This window comes from Nothobranchius furzeri, chromosome 12 (genome assembly GCF_043380555.1).
Source record: "Nothobranchius furzeri strain GRZ-AD chromosome 12, NfurGRZ-RIMD1, whole genome shotgun sequence".
NCBI lineage: Eukaryota > Metazoa > Chordata > Actinopteri > Cyprinodontiformes > Nothobranchiidae > Nothobranchius > Nothobranchius furzeri.
This window is the reverse complement of record NC_091752.1, coordinates 11814123-11832688: the sequence shown is the minus strand read 5'-3', so window position 1 is coordinate 11832688 and position 18566 is coordinate 11814123. Positions and strand designations below refer to the sequence as shown.

General features: G+C 47.9%; 1 protein-coding gene across 1 annotated transcript in view; it reads left to right on the top strand.

Moving 5' to 3' along the window:
• The window catches only part of LOC139062058 (spectrin alpha chain, non-erythrocytic 1-like), a 610856-nt gene that overhangs the window by 190874 nt on the left and 401416 nt on the right, over positions 1-18566 (top strand). The window lies entirely within an intron of this gene.

The following is an 18566-nucleotide window of genomic DNA, read 5'->3' as shown; positions in this document are numbered from 1 at the left end:
GCAACGTGTAATTAATTCTGGCTAACCTTTTAGGTTAAAATTCAGCTTTTCCTTAAAGGTGCAACGTGTAATTAATTCTGGCTGACCTTTTAGGTTAAAATTCAGTTTTTCCTTAAAGTTGCAACGTGTAATTAATTCTGGCTAACCTTTTAGGTTAAAATTCAGTTACTCATTAAAGGTGCAGCGTGTAAGTAATTCTGACTAACCCTTTTAGGCTAAAATTAACTGCTAATTTAGCGACTTTAACTCACAGTGGCTATTATAACTAACTGAAACCTTCACTCAAAGACTGATAACACCCTGTTTGCTAATATTCTGAAGGAATAATAGCACATTTAACACTGCAAGTGTTGTAAGACGTTGCTACGGCAACGCACCAGCTTTTGCTAAAATACTGAAAGGAATAGTATTTTAAGCGTCAGTCACGGCATTCCGTGCAATTTAAAACGCTAAAACCTGTGCGCACAAAGGTTAATTTAGTGTTTTTATGCTACAAAGCTAGCAGTTGCTGCCCAAAAGGTGCAGCTTGAGCTATCTGCAGAAGCTCTACTAGGCTATTTTTGGTTCGGTTGTTAAAATGGAGGGACAGAGTAGTGAACTGACCAACTCCCAGCAACCAGGTGGCGCTGCGGCCCACGACTATGAACCTGGCCTACTTTCTGGACAAATATTGTCCAAACTGGTCGCGGTTGCTCGAGAACCCGACTACCCTTCTAGGGATTTCACTGAAGAACAGCGTAGCGTCGAGCTAGAAGCTGTAATTGATCAAATGGAAAACCCGGATGGTACAAAACCAATCCAGGTTCACTTAGCTAAGTTAGCCCTGATCCTCTATCAGAGAGGACTCCAACGTGGTCAGAAGATCATGAACCTCCAGAGTATGCTAGCTGAAAAACAGCAAAATGGAAGGCAGAAGGATGACGAGGAGGAAGACAGCACCGATTCTGGGGAAGATGGGGAGAAGACCCCGCCCCCTTCTGCTGATGACAACAGACAGTGGGAAGGGGGGGAACACCACGACGCTGAGGCTGAGCCAGAGTCCTCTCCCACACCGGTACGAAAGCAAGCCGGCAAAGCCAACCAGGGTCCGCCCAGGATGATCGCCAAAGACCAATTGGTTTCCTCCACCCAAGGAAGCGAGGGACCGCCGTCCCGCCGTAAAGGTAGGCTACCTCCTGATACGTCTCCATACGATAATCAACAGTATGTGGTGTGGGACTCTCTGGACGGACGCACGCCGCAGGGGAGAGATGAAGCTTATCTGTCCCAATCTTCGGCCCCGTTCCCTACACACACTCTAGGGCATTCAGGACCACCTAGGGGCCGAGGGCAGTTCGCCCTCGAACCCCAGGTTGGACCACCACCCTCATCTTCACAGCCTTCTCAATCAGTGAGAAGTCGACCAGCTGAGCGGCACCTCTATTTAGACCGCTCCCCCAGTCCACGAAGGGTGCAAGGTGCCGATTGGGGTTATGCACCCCAACCTGCACCTCCACCATCTACCCATCCTAGCTACTCCGGTACTCGGCATGCCGATAACCAGCTGCGGGACAAAGAATCATACGCCAGTCCGTACCCGGACAAAGCGTATTACGCAGAAGCCCCAGTTGAAAGACGCAGGCTGCACTACGCAGACGTGCCCCGGGAGGAGGACCTCCCAGGACACCCACGTGACGTGCCAGCAGCCCGCCACAGCATGCCGAACCCCGATTTGGGCCCCAGGAGTCAACATTGGGAGCCCAGAGCACACCAGCGATATCCAGCGCCTTCTGAGACAGACCGTGGGTCAGAGTCAGAGGATGACGCGCCGTACCGTGAGTCAGGGCTCCGTGTACGTCAAATTGAATCGCTAGCTAAAGACATAGAACGCTTTGATCCTAACACCAATGAATCCAATGTTGACGATTATCTCAGGGAGATAGAACGTTGTCTGCTTGATCTTCCAGTACCCTCTTCAAGGGAAAAGCTCAAGCTAATTTGGAAAACCACATCTAGAACGGTGCACGGTTTCATGGAAACTCTACCACCTGACATTCGTGATCGGTACTCCTCGCTCTGCCGAGCGTTGAGGGATGAATACGCCACGTATGCCGACTCCGCGTCAGCTATAATGGGGGCCTTCTCCATCAAACACAGGAGGAACGAACACCCCAGAGAGTATTATCGCAGACTCAAAAGTGCTTATTTCCAAGGTCGAAACGGCCCTGGGCTCGAGGAAGACCCTGCCTTCAGATCCCTGTTCATTCACAACCTGCACGAGTGTGTTTGATCCGAAGTCTCAATGTATTGTCGGATGAAGAAACTGACAACTCAGGAGATTAGGAGATACGCTCAACAGGCTTGGGAAGCCGGCGGGAAGCCCCAAAAGCCTGACGCACATCACCGCGTCATGCACCTAGCTCCCGACGCCAAGCCGCGTTTGGAGCTCGAAGGCACAGAAGCTCCACCCACTACGCCAAAATCTGCTAAACCTAGACCTGCTAAACCGCGAAAGCAGTCCCAATCTCCTCAACAGGGGAAGGGGGGTGCTGATTGGCCGCCTAGGTCTGGACAATCAGACAGGAAGTGGCCCAACCAAAACCAACGGCAGGCAGGTCGGAACAGTGGAAGGTTTAAGGAGCGCCGCCCACAGGTAGGTCCCGAACGCGAGTCCTCAGGTGAGTACTTGACCAAAGCCGACCTCCAGGAAATGTTTCAGCAGTTCCTAGCTAAACAGAAGAAACAGCTGAGATCTGCAGATGAGACCCCTGCACCAAAGTCTTCTTCTAAGAAGCCAGACCCAGAGCCAACGTCAGCATGACTAGGCGTGGCTCAACCCCCCAGCGTGGCCAGGACCTACCTGATCAGCTGGGGAAACACTACTGGTAGATCACAGGAGTCTCCTGAAATCTACCCCCCAGAGAAACCTGATACTAAATTTCTGAAGTTCCTTGGTGACTTAACAAACCTTGATCATGCTCGCCGTTTGTACTGTAGCACCAACGTAGGTGGATGCATACAGGTTGATGCTCTGCTGGATACCGGCTCAGAAATCACCCTGATGTGCTCCACACTGTTCCATCGCGTGTCCGACACCATGCGGTCGCTCGGGAAACCAGTCCAGGTAGAACCCTGTGACCTGAAAATCACCAGCTACACCCAGACCCGGGAGTGTGTCACTCACCGGGCGTGGCTGGACATCACCTTCCAAGACATGACTCTGGTTCACCCGTTTTATGTCTGCCAGCTAGACACTGAACCACTTCTCATTGGTCAGGACCTGCTTGAACGTCTAGCTCCCCTCATCGACTGCCAGAAGGGTCAACTGTGGGCCCAGGTGGACACACCTAAGCCCTGGAACCCGGATAGCAGCCGACCATCCTCCATTCTTGAAGTCAGCATAAGTGAGCCGCAAAACCCTTGTTCCAAGGTCATGCCCCTCCCTACGGCTCCCACAGACGATGACCGCCTGCAAAGGCACGAAACCGCTCCTGGAACTCCGCTCCGCACACATTCATCTTTTCTCTGCTCGCTGAAGAACGTCAGCCTGCAGCCATATGCACCACACATAGTTGGTGGTCTTACCATCAACTGCACCCACATCTCAGATGCTCGCCTTGCTCTTTGGTCGGAAAAGTCAGCCATCAGCCAGCAGACGTTTGAACACCTGCGTCAGAAGGACCCCCTTCTGGTCAGTGTGACACGTAGCCATCGGCTCTTGTCACCTACTTGGCCGCAGAGGCTCCTGAAAGCGCCAGAGGTCTGCTCCCTGACTATCCAGCTTGGAGCAAGACAGCTCACACATACATTCAGCATCATACCACAGCTTGATCCACCTGCACTCATTGGAGCAGATCTGCTGGTTCGACTCGGTGCCCAGCTGGACACTTGCAATCAAGTCCTTTGGGCCCGAGCCACACCATCCTCTGAGCCTTGCTCAGAAGGCCCTGAACACTTGCTGTCCGGACAGACCATTCCACAGGCCTGCCGTGCAGTGGTTGAGGCCAGCACGGTTCTGCCCCCACTGGTCAAAAGAGTGCCTGTTCGTCTGACTCTGATGAAGCATCAGAAGCTGCCAGGCACCCAAGCCTTCTTCCAGCCATCACCACACTTCTTGGAGCTCAACTTAGCCGTCTGTGGCACGCCACTGTTGGAGCTGAACAATCGTTCTGCTTACTTGTTGGTCGAAAATCCGACCCAGAGTCCTATCCACATGCCGGCAGGAAAGCCCTTGGGCATGCTGATAGATAGCTCATTCCATGACTTCGAACTTTCAGTCCCCGTGATCGGACAACTTCCGTTGTTCTTGAACGACAGACAGGTTGGTGTAGACACATTCAGTACTTTCCCTTCACAAATGATTACCATCAAGCGGCATGAAGCCCTTCCTGAGGAACCTATTTGCAGTGCAACCTTAGATACTGACGGCGGTCAGTATCTAACGGTTTTTGCAATAAATACTCAACCCTCTGAGTCACCGGTTGAAAGCCCGGAACACCAGAGACCCTCCTCCTCTGAACCCTATGACGGCTTTGAAGCCGAAGTCAGCCAGCAGCTTGACAAAGCGGATGCGCTGGAATCAGAGGAGCAGAGAGCACAGCTTAGAAGCCTGTTCTATGAGTTTCAGTCCGTTTTATCCAGGGACTCCCTGGACTGTGGACTCACAAACCTGCATACGGTTCGCATTCCGACGAACCCGAATGCCCCTCCTACTTTTGTACGTCAGTACAAGATTCCCCTCGCTGCTTATGAGTCGATCCAGGAGATCCTCGATCAGCTGAAGGAGAAAAACATCATCAGAGAGTGTAACTCCACTTACAACTCTCCCATCTGGCCGGTTCTGAAACCGACTGGGAAATGGCGTCTCACCATAGACTATCGTGCATTGAACAAACAAGTGCCTCTCTCCAGGTGGCCTATGATCCATTTAGATCAAGAGCTAGCCAGAGTCAGAGATGCTCGTTTCTTCTCTACGGTTGACGTAGCCAACGGCTTCTGGACCATGAAGGTTGAGCCGGCGGACCAGTATAAACTGGCTTTCTCCTTTGGAAATCGCCAATATACTTGGAACCGCTGCCCCTTTGGCTACTCTAACTCACCTGCCGAGTTCAACATCTTCCTCCACAAAGCCATGTCAGATGCTGCTTCCAGAGGGAACCTCATATATGTTGATGACATCTTGATGAGGAGTCGAACCTTCGAGGAGCACCTGGCCGAACTCCGTCACGTGCTGCAACAGCTCGCTGACGCCGGAGCTAAATTGGCGATTCTCAAGGGACAGTGGTGTCGAACCAAAGTGGAGTATGTTGGACTGCTGGTGGGCCCTAATGGAGTCGAGCCCCAAGCAGGACGCATTAGGGCCATTCAGGACATCAAAGCCCCAGCTAATCTGACTGAACTCAGGATCTTCCTCAGAGTCTGCAACTACTCCAGGCAGTTCATTGAGGAGTACGCTGAAACAGCGAGGCCCCTCACTGAGCTGCTTCGGAACGACACACCTTTCGTGTGGGACAGACCCCAAGAACTCTCCTTCCAGTTCCTAAAACAGAAGTTGGCGTCCGCACCCTGTCTGGCTTACCCAGACAAGGATAAAGAGTTCTACATTGAGGCTACTTTCTCCTCTCACTGCCTGAGCGCTGCTTTGAAGCAGAAACACGATCAGGACATGAGAGTTGTGGCATACGCCAGCAAGCCTCTGAGCAAGGTGGAACTCCAGTTCTCAGACTGCGAGAGAGCTCTCCTCTCTACAGTCTGGGCCGTCGAACACTTTCGTAGTTACATCGGTGGACAGAAAGTGATCATTGAAACGTGTCATCAGCCTGTCACCTTCCTAAACAGCCAGCGACTGCGCGAAGGAAGAGTGTCAAACAGCCGCATTGCGACGTGGATGAAGGTTCTCCAAGGATACAACATTGAGGTCAAGTATGGTCAGAACACCAAGCTAGCGCTAGGACAAGGGCTAGCAGGCTGCCAGCACTGTGACTCTGACTCCGTCATGGGCCCCCTGGACACAACTGCCGCAGTCTACCCAACCGCATCCAATCATCGCTACTTTGATGAGAATGTTTGCCAAGGGCTTCCGAAAGTTTACACTGACGGATGCGCCTACCTTCACGAAGGCCAGCTCCGTGCCGGGGTTGGAGTCGTTTGGGTGGACTGTGACACTAAGCAACCAAATCACTACCGGTTGGGCCAAAAGTCTAGTCAGTACGCCAAAATTGCTGCAGTGTTGATAACCCTCCAGCAGGCGGCAGCCTTGGACATCACTCAAATCGTCCTTTGCTCTGATTCAAACTACGCTAGACACAGCTTCATTTCTCACTTCCCCATGTGGAAGGAGAACCACATGAAAAACGCCAGGAACAGAGACGTGAAACACTCGGAGTTATTCCTAGCGTGTGATCTGCTCACCACTGAGAAAGGCATAATGGTCTACTGGAAAAAGGTCAAAGGTCACTCCAGGACCCTAGGTCCGGAGAAAGATGGTAATGACGAAGCGGACCGCCTTGCTAAGCTCGGTGCTGACCAGGGAACCTGTTGGGAATTCAAAGACGAGTGGCTTCCACCCAAGGCCATTCACGAGGTCTGCGCGATTACTCGTCGACATGCTAAACAGGCAGACGAACCTCGGACCGTTGGGGTACCCGTGTTTCTAGGCAGACAGCCACAGGACGCGGACCTAGTCACTATGCAGGAACAAGATCCTGACCTGAAGCTCATCCGCGAGCTTCTCCAAAAGGGACCGATGCCTGAACAACCGTCACCACCTACTGGCGCAAGCCGAGATTTGGTAACCCTGCATCGTCAACTCGCGCACCTGAAACTACAAAACCATTTGTTAGTTTACATGCGTGACGATCACAGCCCGCCGCGCTGGGTTGTTCCACTCGACCACAGAGGAGTAATGCTTGCCTACGCCCACGACACTCCGGTTGGAGGTCACCGCGGAGCAAAAGCTACCCTCGCGTCACTGACAGAAGTAGCATATTGGCCATCGATGTCCAAGGATGTACACAGCTATGTCCAAGGCTGCCTCGTCTGTGCCCAGTTTCAACCCTCCCAGCCGCTTGCTAGAGCACCACTGCAACGCAGGGGAATAACCTTCCCTTGGTCCCACCTGCAGATCGACTGGGTTGGACCGGTTCCCAAATCGGCAAGAGGAAACAAATATATGCTAACTGTAACTTGCAGTTTCACAAAGTGGGTGGAGTGCCTTCCAGCGCCAAACGATACAGCCGTCACAACCGCTGTACTGCTGATTAACCACATTTTCAGTCGATGGGGACTTCCACTCTGCATTGACTCTGACCGAGGAACTCATTTCACATCCAGTGTAATGACGTCCCTGTTTGAACTTCTGGGAGTGGAAGTGAGATTCCACCTCCCCTATCACCCACAGTCATCCGGACAGGTCGAACGGATGAACCGCACGGTCGTCTCTATGCTCAAAAAGTACGTCTGCTCCACTGGGAAGGACTGGGACGTCAAGCTCCCTCTGGTCCTGATGGCCATACGGTCCACTCCACAGCGATCCACGGGGGTTACGCCCTTTGAGATGATGACCGGCAGACTGATGACTCTACCACTGCACCTCCTGTATCACCCAGAGGATGTCAGTGTTGCCACTGCCTATACCGCTTATCAGTATGTGGCAGACTTGAAAACACACCTCAGAGCTACGTTCGCGCACGCTCAGAAAAAACTGGAGACCAACGTAGAAGGCACTAAGGCCTACTACGACCAAAAGACAACCAGCCGCGAATACGAGGTGGGTGACAAAGTATTCTACTTTCGGTTCGCCCAACCGGCACGCAAAGCTAAGAAGTTCCTGCCCTGCTGGTCAGGACCATTTGAGATCGTGGCAAAACTCTCTCCAGTTGCATACAGGTTACGCATCACCAAAGCGAGACAGGAGCCTGTCTACAAATGGGTGCATGCAAACCAAATCAAACCCTACGTCAAACCATCCCCGCGGGTACAGAGACCAGACTCCCCGCAGGAGGTAGACGTAGTCTCGACATAGTTCTATGCATGGAAATGGAAAGGGGGGGAAAGTGCACGTTTAACCCACTAACATGTACTAACCGACAAAGAACCAGCCCCCCCCCCCCCCCCCCCCCCCCCCGCCGTCACTTTCACTAACCAAGAGAAACTCCTTCCTAGACCGCTAACAGGATGTACCTACTAAAAACTTACAGAGTACTCTGGTACCTACACTAGGCTCTGATTAATGAATCTCTACGTGCAATCAAGACTTTGTCTGAAACCATACCTCAGGATATTGTGTACACACGAGTGGTGAGAGATTTGATGTAGGACCTGCTCAGGGAAGTAAGTTCCACGCTGGACAGCTTGGTTGAAAGTCGTATTTCCCCGTACTTGGTACCACTGGACCTGCTCAAAGATAGCTTGACAGCTGCTACCCCTCTACTGTGCACCTTTCACAAATCCACCTAGCGTACAGCCTAAGTAGTGCAATGCCCATTCACGTTGGAAAAAATTAGAACTCGGTTTCCTGTTAAACGTTCCCATAATTGTGACACCTCACATCTATAGGTTTAGGTCGATGCTGAACATTGGTATTTGAAAGGACGGTAGGCATTTCCACTTTGAACTAGAAACCTGACACTCCATCACCTCAACCTCGAACAGCATGACTCAGAGATTGAGATCATGGACGCTTTCCAGGGTTATAACTTTGCCTTCGATTTAGAAATTGACCAACAATTACTGATTGAAGGAACCAAATTTGTTAAGTTCACACAAAACCCGCGTGAACTTACTTTGACGCCCAAGACGCTACATTGACACAGATTATACGACTTTAATCTGCACATTGGTCGCCCTGGGGATGGAATGGCTCATCACGGCCGTGATAGCTTATTCCGCCTACAGGCGTGTTAATAAACTCCAAGATAAGATGCACTTGCTCACCTACGGTGTGCCTCGTGACCGCGTTCGGGTAGACTCCAAGCGCGAATGTACCACACCTGTCTAAAGGGGGTGAGCAACATTTTCTTTGTTATTCTGTAACCCTAAGAGTAGTTCTCACTTTAGTCTACCTCACATTTTTTTATCTGAGTGTTGCATTATGTCACATTCTTTATAAGCTACACACTGAATGTATGACCTAAGAATGTATTTTATGAGACCTCAAGGTTGCTATGAATTCTCTTGGATGTTATATGTTTTTTTTGGGTTTTCTGTATTTTTGTTTCGTACTTGGTCACATATTAACTAGTGGTTATGTGCCGGCCCAGCTCAGTCTGTCAATGACTCTGTCTGACGCACCAGCACATTGTAGTACCTCTTAGTTTTATGGTCCTTGTTTTAGCCCAAAGACTGTGCTGATCCACCCTTTGGACCAAAAAGGGGGGAATCTTGGGACCACATAGGTCAATGCGCGTTTGCGAACTATGGACCTCGTACATCACCACGTGCTCCATAAACTGAACTGTATGGCCGGCGGTGAGATGCCTTTGTGTCCCCTCGTGGAGTTAACCGCCCACCGACCTTCCTGCTTCTACACTACTACCTCTCGCATGGACGACATCTTCATTGCGTACCACCTGCGTGAGTGGTTTCTTCTCGTTATGCGCGTTGGGGACTATCCCGTTTCCTATCCTCTTTGTGCCTGACCAGGATCAAAGACCAAAGGCGCCAGGATCCAAGAAAAAGACCAAAGACAAAGGCGTCCAAGGAGACCAACGTCCTAAGGGACAAACCCACCTGTGCTTCCGACAATCAAGTCGACCTACGTTCATGAGGAACAAACCCATCTGTGCTTCCGACGATCGAGCTTTGGGCGCGATCCCCGAAACCAAAAGGGGGAATGTTGAGGGTCTGACCTCATGAGGAAATTACTATGCAGTGATTTTCTCCAAAATGACTGTGCTTAAATTGCTCTGAAAAGCAAATAATCACATCAGCGCCAAGAAACTTCATTTCCCATGATGCTTTGCACACGGAAGCATTGGGTGATGTCACCGCCTAGTACCAGAAACACGTTCTGCGCATGTGCGGGAAGCCGTTGAGCTTTTCCCGCGAACTAAGACCATAAATCTTCAGCAGAGACAAAGAAACCTCGTTCTTTTGCCCAGGATACCTGGCGGTAAGGACACGCTTGTCGAACGCTCCGACAACTTGAGCACGCGGAAGTTCTAAGTGCCCAAGTTGAGCCCACGCAACCGCTGGAAACTACACTCAACTCCATCGGGACCTGACTGGGAACGAGCGGAGCTCCATTCAGCTCTCAGAGACGCTGTAAGTTGTCAAACTCAGCACAAAAGAAACTTCGTTCTCTTTGTGTCCAGCCCGTGGAGAAACACTCCCGGAGAACGCCAAACAACGGAGAAAGCATCAAACCGACGGATGACGCTGAAAACTGCGGAGAAAACGGAGAACCGTCAAATCAAACAGCTGGGGACGCCTTGCTGCTCTGGTGATCAGGAAACTCATTTTTCTCTCTCCTTTTCTTCTCCCGTTTCCTCTATAGTCCAGAATAAGCAATAAAACCGCGCTATTGCTTAAAAAGTAGCTTCGTGTTTTCCTCTTTCGCTCCCAATTCGTCCTTCGGGTCATTTTGAATAAATAAACTGCTTATTGATCATTGTTTGGTATCTTTAAATGTTTTCTGCTTGGCCACGTGGTTAAACTAAAATATATTATTCGTGATTAATCCTTTGTGTTGTTTCATGATCCTTTGAAATGTTTTGAGTGATTTAAGGTTAAGTTACTGATGATTCTAAGTGCCTTGGAAGTTAAAGTGCAAGTTGCCACTCACACTTTAGCCAGACAAAGGGGTCAGCCATCTTGCATACAGACTCCATTTTAGAAACACACACACATACATACACACAAAACACCTTGAACATTATTTTGAATATACATCCTTTTATTATATCACATGGTGTTCTACAATAAAATGTTTTATTTTATTTTAATTACCTTAAAGGACTCAAAGTCTCTTTTTACACTTTATATTTATTTAATCAGGATCGTTGTCAAGTCGACGCCAGAAACAATGAAACACAACTTGAATATCAGATGAACAACAAGGCTTTATTCAACCGGCATTTATACAAGTTATCAATCATGAACAAAACATTTCTCTTACCGTTGCTTATGGGTGGAGAGCTGAACACCCCAGTTAGAAAACGTAATCCATGATAGGTGAAGAACTGAACACATGTAATCCATGAACCTCGTCAGGTAGAATCCTTCAAGCAGCTCTAACAACCTGAGCTCTGCTCTGCTCCTTATACATCCACTGATGTGCGTGCAAAGCTGCACACCTCCACCATGATTACCCTTGATTACATCCTCATGATCACATTATGTTCGGCTCTACCATGATTACCCTTGATTACATCCTCATGATAGGTGTGATTGACAAAAAGTAGTGATCAATAACTTATATAAAGCAATTATACAACAGATGACAAGTTCATTTTTATTACATTCCACTCTTGAACTTTTCATCTAATTTATGTAACATCATGGATCCATCACCATTTCCCCATCAAAACCAACGTCATTTATAACATACCTTGTAGTTCCACTTTAATTTTCATCGTAGTCTTTGCATTATTACCCAATTTATTTCTCTTCTTAATCGAATAACATACCAACAAATAATAAGATTACACAATGTTAGAATGCTGATTATAATTAATGCTGCAATCATAGGTGGAATTAGCACTTTATTAGCGGTACTCGACATGCCTGTAAATATATCCCACCAATGATGAGCGGAAGCCTGTTCAATCAATGTAGCAACATGTTTTATTTCCCCTTGTGCCACAAGAGTAGACACCATGAGCCTGGAAAGGTTGGACCTATGGGAGTCAATCAATTTTGCCACTTCAGTGGAACCATCCAATGCGCATTTGAATCGTTCCAGTGAGAGTGTCCAAGGGGAGTGTAAAACCTCCCATTGTATCTTAGTCAGCCGACTAGATACAGTGTAATTACTCAACCAATAGGTCACGTTATTCCATTCCCACATATGTATACCCTTGAGACAACCTGAAAAGGGAACTGAAGGTACCTGTGGGGAATTGGTCATTGTAGCCACGCATAAGGTGTTAGGACCCACCTGCCAAAACTGTTCCTCTGGGGGTGTGACCGTCCAATCACAGAGTACGACCCTTGAATCAGTGAAACATGGATTGCTATGTCCTTTTACCAATGGGCAGGCTAAACCCTTATCAGTCTCATCACAGTGTTTTACTTCATATGTTCGATTTGTTTTAACATCCCACCACTCTCCACTAACATGGAGATACCAAAACCCTTTAGTGGTTATCACCGGCAGTATCTGATATCTACACACAGTCATTACTGATGTCATATTATACTGATCCCAGTATCCAGTACACATAGATTTATTACAAATCGTCATTTCTGCATGTGGCTGTAGCCATAATGAACTACTGATGTTCCATAATGTTCGCCATGCATGATAGTTATTACTCATTACCTGTATTTGAAACCTATTTCTTTGTGTCTCAGCATGAATAGTCTGCAAGGAACAGACTGTCCAATTACCTATGTGTGACAAATTATGCAATGCATCATAAGTTTCATTCCAAAGCTTTAGATTCCATTTAAATACACTTTTCCACACATCACTTCCTTCTAACTGACTAGATACAGTCGAAGGCATCCATCTTGCAGTCTTGGTGACAGCTTGTGCGGTGTATTCTCCAGTGTTGGACAGCATAGTTCGTGTTACCTCATTGTCTGCTGTGTTAGCCAGACCATACAAAGTTCCAGTTCCTCCTAGCACGGTGTCATACCATGCTCGCCTCCTCCTGTTGCAAGGCGGAATAGGAGGGAATTTCACAGTCCATCGCACATATTCGGCTACCCTTATTTGTCCCATTTGTTGACAAGTGTGAACCAGGGGAGCTACAGCTGTCTGCGTAGCTCTAGCTGTGTCGGGCAGCACCCAGAATATGTACAAATAGGCGTGTCCTCCTGTAATTACAGTTCCATTCCTGATCCAGAAATCGTGATCAACCTTCATACTCCAATTTGTGCCATTTTGTATGCAAGTACCATTCCCCTGATGGTATGCACAGATGCGCGCTGCAGAATTAAAGGTTACTGTTGATCCTTGAACCAACACCCCCGGGCTGATCACCCTTCCTCGGAATTTAAGACATCCTCTGCACCGGTACATCTTACCGGTAGATGTTAAGTTTCCCAAATAGCAAGCGTCATTTGCTCTGCATGTGAATGTGCCTTGAGTGCGGTTGGACATACTGTTAACCAATTTCAGATGGCCCATGACCCCTTCTTCCAACACTTGTCCTTCCGTGAGCCCCCAACAGAAATGTGCCCTCAGTGCGATGACAGCGAGGACATGGAGGACGATGACCAAACATCCGACACCACCAGGTCCGCGGAGCCCATCCATCGCCTCGACAAGGGTTCAATCCTTTTGTAGGGGAAGGGGACCCAGTCAACCACCGTCACTCAGACATCCGCCTATGGGATACATACAAAACTGCAGATAGAATGACAAGCATTAATTTTCTCTCCTGTAACATTTGTTTATCGGAATATTAATCCATTTTATGATGCTAGCCTCTTGAGCTACCCCTATGCGGTGAGTTGTAGGATTGCTCATGACCCAAGTTAGAATGGGTATATGTGTTCTCATCATTACTTCATGCCCCACAGTTTGGGCTTCTGTTTCCAACAAAGCCCAATAACATGCCAACAACTGTTTTTCAAATGGAGTATATCTCTGTCCTGCATCAGGCAATTTCCTAGACCAAAAACCCAAAGGTTTTCTGCACCTATCTTGTTTTTGCCACAAACTCCAGTTAGCATAATCATTTACTGCAGAAACCTGTAACTCCACTGGTCCTGACAACATCTTCCCCAAAGAAACAGCTTGTTGGATGGCCTCTTTAGCTAGTTCAAATGACTGTTGTTGATCAGGCCCCCATTCAAACTGCTCCTTCTTCCGAGTGCATCTGTACAGAGGCTGCAAGATCTGTCCTAAATGAGGTATGTGGTGTCTCCAGAACCCAAACAACCCAATATACCGCTGAGCATCTGTCTTATTCTGTGGTATTGGGAACCGTGCTATTTTCTCTTTAGCTTTAGTTGTTATTTCTCTTTCCCCTCTATTCCAGATAATTCCCAAGAACTTCACTGACTGTGCAGATCCCTGCACTTTCGCTGGATTTATCTCCCATCCCTGATTCTTCATATGTGTTATCAGAAGTGGGAGCAATTGCTCAACCTCTTCTTTAGTGTTTCCCTGAATCATGATGTCATCAATGTAGTGTGATAGCAATATGCCTGATGGGATCTTTAAAGTCGACAGATTTTCAGCCACTATCCTATGACAGATTGTGGGTGAATGCAAATACCCTTGTGGTAATCTGGTGAAGGTGTACTGTCTTCCTTCCCATGTAAAGGCAAACTGTTCCATCTTGTCCTCAGGGATAGGTATGGTAAAGAAAGCATTGGCCAAATCTATCACCGCATACCATGTACCAGAGTGATGCTGCACCCTTTCCACAATCGTGATAACATCCGGAACCGCAGACGTTAAAGGAGGAGTATGTTTATTCAGCGCTCTATAATCCACAGTCATTCTCCATGAACCATCTGATTTCTTCACTGGCCATAAGGGATTATTCCACCGTGTGGTGCATGTTTTCAAAACTCCTGCCTCCAGATATTCTTTAATAGTGTCCGTAATTTCTTTCTGACCCCCAGGCAACCGGTATTGTTTTTGTGATACCACCTGTGTTGCTTCAGGAATGGGAAAAGGTGTCATTTTCACCTTGCCTACCAAAATGGTGTGGATTCTGTTTATACCAAAACAAAATCGACCATGTTTCAGATGAAGAGTCATTCCGGCCAATATATCCATTCCAATGTTGAGGGTCTGACCTCATGAGGAAATTACTATGCAGTGATTTTCTCCAAAATGACTGTGCTTAAATTGCTCTGAAAAGCAAATAATCACATCAGCGCCAAGAAACTTCATTTCCCATGATGCTTTGCACACGGAAGCATTGTGATGACGTCACCGCCTAATACCAGAAACACGATCTGCGGGAGGCGGGAGCTTGGAGCTTTCCCGCGACTTCAAAGACTATAAATCATGAATGAGACAAAGAAACCTCGTTCTTTTGCCCAGGATACCTGGCGGTGAGGACACGCTTGTCGAACGCTCCGACTTCTTTGAGCACGCGGAAGCTCTAAGAGCCAAGTTGAGCCCACGGGACCGCTGATCTGCTCGTTTCTGCTCCCCTCCAGCTGATGTTTGAGGACACAGAACTGCGGAGGGAAACAACAACTCCATCCAGCTCTCAGAAACGCTGTAAGTTGTCAAACTCAGCCCAAAAGGAACTTCGTTTTCTTTGTGTCCAGCCGTGGAGAAACACTCGTGGAGCCAAACAACGGAGAAAGCATCAAACCGGCGGATGACGCTGAAAACTGCGGAGAAACACGGAGAACCGTCAAATCAAAAGGGGGAGGGACGCCTCGCTCTTTTGGTGATCAGAAAACTCATTTTTCTCTCATTCTTTTCTTCTCCCGTTTCCTCTATAGTCCAGAATAAGCAATAAAACCGCGCTATTGCTTAAAAAAAGTAGCTTCGTGTTTTCCTCTTTCGTTCCAAATTCGTCCTTCGGGTCATTTTGAAAGAATAAACTGCTTATTAATCATTGTTTGGTATCTTTAAATGTTCGGCCATGGCCAGGCTGATAAACTAAGGATATTAACTCGTGATTAATCTTTTGTGTTGTTGCATGATCCTTTGAAATGTTTTGAGTGATTTAAGGTTAAGTTACTACTGATTCTAAGTGCTTTGGAAGTTAAAGTGCAAGTTGTCACCCACACTTTAGCCAGACAAAGGAGTCAGCCATCTTGTATTCAAGACTCCATTTTGAATCCATACACACGCACACACACTACTCCTTTGTGAGAACAAAGGACCCCATTCATACATCCTACATACACACAAAACACCTTGAACATTATTTTGAATATACATCCTTTTATTATATCACATGGTTATTATTCATTTATGCCACTGTTTATTCATTTGACAAATTGTTAATTAAACGTTATAAAATTCAGATTTTCGTCTCCAGTAGCTTTGTTGTGTCGAAGAGAAGTCTCTGCTCCAAGGATTCTACGAACTTCAAGAAAGACTGATAAGAGTTTTGGATTCAATTTTTCCCCGGAAAAAGGGGAATGGTGCCCCGTATATCTAAGAATATCTTAATTAATTAATAAATCAGTAAATATTCCCATATTTACAGAATTTATTGAAGAATCCAAAAGTAAGTTGAAGCTTACTAATTGTTCGCTCCTAATAACCCCAACATTTTATTGGTGCGGCCGTGTGAGGCTTGGATACACAGAGATTTCTATCCGGCACAAACAAACAAATAAATCCAAAGAGCTTGAATTAAAAATAATCCATTGTTCAGCCTTGAACCAGCAACAGAGTGGTGCTGATTTCGCTGAGCAGGAAGCTGCATCGAACTCTCACCAGTAACTCAGTGCTTCTTTAAAGGTGCAACGTGTAAATTAATTCTGGTTGACCTTTTAGGTTAAAAATTCAGTTTTTCCTTAAAGGTGCAACGTGTAATTAATTCTGGCTAACCTTTTGGGTTAAAATTCAGTTTTTCCTTAAAGGTGCAACGTGTAATTAATTCTGGCTAACCTTTTAGGTTAAAATTCAGTCCCTCATTAAAGGTGCAGCGTGTAAGTAATTCTGACTAACCCTTTTAGGCTAAAATTAACTGCTAATTTAGCGACTTTAACTCACAGTGGCTATTGTAACTAACTGAAACCTTCACTCAAAGACTGATAACACCTTGTTTGCTAATATTCTGAAGGAATAACTAGCATATTTAACACTGCAAGTGTCGTAAGACGTTGCTACGGCAACGCACCAGCTTTTGCTAAAATACTGAAAGGAATAGTATTTTAGGCGTTAGTCACGGCATTCCGTGCAATCTTAAAACGCTAAAACCTGTGCGCACAAAGGTTAATTTAGTGTTTTTCTGCTACAAAGCTAGCAGTTGCTGCCCAAAAGGTGCAGTTTGAGCTATCTGCAGAAGCTCTACTAGGCTATTTTTGGTTCGGTTGTTAAAATGGAGGGACAGAGTAGTGAACTGACCAACTCCCAGCAACCAGGTGGCGCTGCGGCCCACGACTATGAACCTGGCCTACTTTCTGGACAAATATTGTCCAAACTGGTCGCGGTTGCTCGAGAACCCGACTACCCTTCTAGGGATTTCACTGAAGAACAGCGTAGCGACGAGCTAGAAGCTGTAATTGATCAAATAGAAAACCCGGATGGTACAAAACCAATCCAGGTTCACTTAGCTAAGTTAGCCTTGATCCTCTATCAGAGAGAACTCCAACATGATCGAGAGATCATGAACCTCCAGAGTATGCTAGCTGAAAAACAGCGAAATGGAAGGCTGATCGAGGAAGACGACACCCGCACCGATTCTGGGGAAGATGGGGAGGAGACCCCGCCCCCCTCTGCTGATGACAACAGACAGTGGGAAGGGGGGAAACACCATGACTCTCTGGACGGACGCACGCCGCAGGGGAGAGATGAAGCTTATCTGTTCCAACCTTCGGCCCCGTTCCCTACACACACTATAGGGCATTTTGGACCACCTAGGGGCCGAGAGCAGTTCACCCTCGAATCCCAGGTTGGACCCTCATCTTCACGGCCTTCTCAATCAGTGAGAAGTCGACCAGCTGAGCGGCACCTCTATTTAGACCGCTCCCCCAGTCCACGAAGGGTGCAAGGTGCCGATTGGGGTTATGCACCCCAAGCTGCACCTCAACCATCCACCCATCCTAGCTACTCCGGTATTCGGCATGCCGATAACCAGCTGCATGACCAAGCATCATACGCCAGTCCGTACCCGGACAGAGCGTATTACGCAGAAGCCCCAGTTGAAAGACGCAGGCTGCACTACGCAGACGTGCCCCGGGAGGAGGACCTCCCAAGACACCCACGTGACGTGCCAGCAGCCCGCCACAACATGCCGAACCCCGATTTGGGCCCCAGGAGTCAACATTGGGAGCCCAGAGCACACCAGCGATATCCAGCGCCCTCTGAGACAGACCGTGGGTCAGAGTCAGAGGATGACGCGCCGTACCGTGAGTCAGGGCTCCGTGTACGTCAAATTGAATCGCTAGCTAAAGACATAGAACGCTTTGATCCTAACACCAATGAATCCAACGTCGACGATTATCTCAGGGAGATAGAACGTTGTCTGCTTGATCTTCCAGCACCCTCTTCAAGGGAAAAGCTCAAGCTAATTTGGAAAACCACATCTAGAACGGTGCACGGTTTCATGGAAACTCTACCACCTGATATTCGTGATCGGTACTCCTCGCTCTGCCGAGCGTTGAGAGATGAATACGCCACGTATGCAGACTCTGCGTCAGCTACAATGGGGGCCTTCTCCATCAAACACGGGAGGAACGAACCCCCCAGAGAGTATTATCGCCGACTCAAAAGTGCTTATTTCCAAGGTCGAAACGGCCCTGGGCTCGAGGAAGACCCTGCCTTCAGA